The following is a 3,272-nucleotide window of genomic DNA, read 5'->3' as shown; positions in this document are numbered from 1 at the left end:
ATTATAGGCACGCGCCACCATGCCCAGCTAATTTTTTGTATTTTTAGTAGAGACAGGGTTTCACCATGTTGACCAGGATGGTCTCGATCTCTTGACCTCATGATCCACCCGCCTCAGCCTCCCAAAGTGCTGGGATTACAGGCTTGAGCCACCGCGCCCGGCCTCATCTTAATAATTCTTTACAAAAACGAGGGTCTAGTAGTTTTCCTGTGTCTGTATTTAAAGCCATGTTCGACTGGGAGCAGTGGCTCATGCCTGTAATACCAACGCTTTGGTGAATCACGAGGTCAGGAGTTTGAGACCATCCTGGCCAAAATACAAAAATTAATTGGGCGTGGTGGTACGCACCTGTAGTCCCAACTACTCAGCAGGCTAAGGCAGGAGAATCGCTTGAACCTGGGAGGCGGAGGTTGCAGTGAGCCAAGATTGTGCCACTGCACTCCAGCCTGGCAACAGAGCAAGACTCTGTCTTAAAAAAAGCCATGCTCGTATTCCCTCACACCTATGTTAGATGTTCTAGCTGACTTTTTTCTTAGGGCTGGAACATATCTCTTCTACCTTCCTTGGCAAGGAGCCTCCACAATTCGTCTTCTGTCTCTCCCTGTCTTTTAGTCAGGTATGGGTTCAGAATGCCTTATTTGCGTAAACCATTTCAAGAAACAGAAAATTCTGGACTCTCACCTTCTTTTTCCTTCCCTCCCTCCCTTCCTTTTTTTTTTGATTTACTCAGGGGCAGTGGTTTTCAAATGTTAAATGAAATCTTCAGTTAAAGCCCCAAACAGGAAACAGGTAAACAGTGGAATAAATGGTACCCTTTTCCCCTTTTGTAGGGACCCTAGAAGCATATTAATGGAATCCTTGGGCTCCACAAATCACAGTGTGAGGACTAGAGCTGTAGTAGATTCATTCCCTTCCTTTTTAAGGAGACTCTAGGCAAGAGCAGTCTTTAATCTCTATGAGCCAGCTATTTACCCAGAGAAGGCAAATTAAGATTATTCTCTGTGACAGCATCATGGCTAGGATTTCACCCTGGAGGAATAGTGGATACTCAAAAAGCTTACTTACATTGCCTCTTTAAAGAGAATCATACTTCATCAGTTGATCAGAAAATATTATGCAGTGTACGTAATAATTGAAATAATTTAATGCAAATACATGGATGTGATTTTTTTTTAAAAAAGAAAATATAATGGAGTTTAACTAATGCTCACTTTGGAATAAGAAAACTTGGGTTCAGTCTCAGTTCTATCTCTTATCAGCTGAAAGCCTGGACTAAGAGTGAGTAGTTGACTTCTCTGAGCTTCAGATTCCTTATCTATTAGTTAAACATAAAATTATTTTTATAAATTTATGGTGAAGATTAATTTATGGTGACTAGTCCCTGGCGGTATTTGTTACAATGTAGGCTCTTAACGTAAGACAAATGGTTATTATGATTACACATTTGCCTACTTTTGAGACAGAGCTGAAAGCCTCTATCAGATATGGCCTCCAGCCCTGCAAATGCTGATGAGAGGCCTGGCTGATATTGAAATGGAGCATGACAAGTCTTTAAGGGCTAAGTGAAATGGATTTTGTAATGTATGGTTATACTTTGGATGGCTTCTCAGAAATTCAAGTCTCTTACATACCTAAGGAAATAAAAAAGCCAAAAAATGTTGGCACCTAACGGCCTAGATTCTTTTGGGTCAATATCACTTGTCCTCATTACTATTGTTTAATAGAGGTTGGGTCATGATCACAGCTCTTTAATACATTACTTCATCACTGGGACTCCTCCCTGAGTTTGCAGAGCACAAAACACAAATGATAAACATAACCAAGCACCATATTCATGCTAAAGGGTGTGCATCATTGAAATTGAGATTCACCCTATGCATTCAGTATAATGAAGGAAAGAAGGAAAGAGAAAAGCAGGAGCCCATTCAGCAGGCCTTTGGATCTGTGACGAGGTATTCAAACATTTTCCAAGTCCTTGGGAAGCTTTTGAGGGCTTTAAGGTAGGGGAGTGACACAAGCTGGTTCACATTTTCAAAAAGCACTGCTGTGGAGAGGACTGGTGGGAGGGGACTGAGAGTGGGTACAGTGGGGCAGCTGTGAGGAGGCATAGATGACAATGAATAGTGACTTGGAACTGAGAGGAATAGAGAGACGCAGGGCATATTTTGGAAACAGAGCCAATGGGACTCGCTGGTAGGTTGCAGGAAGTGAGAGAAGGGGAAGAATTCTGGCTTCTGGCTTTAGTAACTACATCAGTGGTTATCACTTTCGGAGAAAGGCCAGACTGTGATGTGATTAGGAATGGGATGAGGGGGAGTCGATCGTTTCACTTTGGAAATGTTAAGTTTGCAACATCAGTGAGACAGCCAAGCAGATACGCCAAGAAGGCATTTGGATATAGAAGAAATCTAGAACTCGGAGAAGTGGGCTAAGCTGGAACCAGAAGTTTGAGAGTCTTCAGAAAATAGTTTGTATTTGAATCCAAGGGGATAGATAAAATCATACAGGGAAAGAAGAAGAAGGGTATAGGACTCACCCCTGGGGACCCCAAAATTAAGATGATTGTAGAGAAAAAGGAACTAGCACAGGAAACCAAAAAGCCTGGCTGTGAGGAAGGAGGGGGAAAAAGATGACTACAGGGGGAGAAAAGTAAGTATTAGAGGAGTGAAAGAGTCATCAACGGTGCCAAAGGCTGCTGATCTTCCTTTGTAACCCCCAAACCTCTTTATATCATAGTCAACAACATCCATGGGGCAAGGTTGATTTTGGCTACATCTCTATAAATATCTGATGGACAATTTTTTTTAACGTTTCTGAGTGTTATTTTCTCATTTGAAAAATAAAGACAATGCATGCACTTCTTAGACTTTGTAAACATTGAATTAGAAAATTTATATAGAAAAACTATTCCCAGAATACTAGGCATATAATGCTCAATAAATGGCGGCTATTATTTTGAAGAAGCATTATGTTTGAAAACCAGAGGGCCCACATTCTAGTGAACATCCGACAATTAACAGTTACTTCCTTGCGTAAAAGTTGTATGTATTTTAATTTTCCCATCAGGAAAATGGGGACAATCATTTCTGTCTTGCCCTCTTTTCTCGTAGCACTGTCTGATGGATTAAATGGTGCGGTGAGTGTGAGAGGGCTCCATAAGCCATTCAGGGCAAAGAAGATATGAAGGATTTTTTGTTGTTGTTGAGACAATGTCTTGCACTGTCACCCAGGCTGGAGTACAATGGCGCGATCTCGGCTCACCGCAACCTCCG

This window comes from Cebus imitator, unplaced genomic scaffold (assembly GCF_001604975.1).
Source record: "Cebus imitator isolate Cc_AM_T3 unplaced genomic scaffold, Cebus_imitator-1.0 Scaffold3, whole genome shotgun sequence".
Lineage (NCBI taxonomy): Eukaryota > Metazoa > Chordata > Mammalia > Primates > Cebidae > Cebus > Cebus imitator.
The sequence above is the reverse complement of the archived record's forward strand: the minus strand, read 5'-3'. Positions refer to the sequence as shown.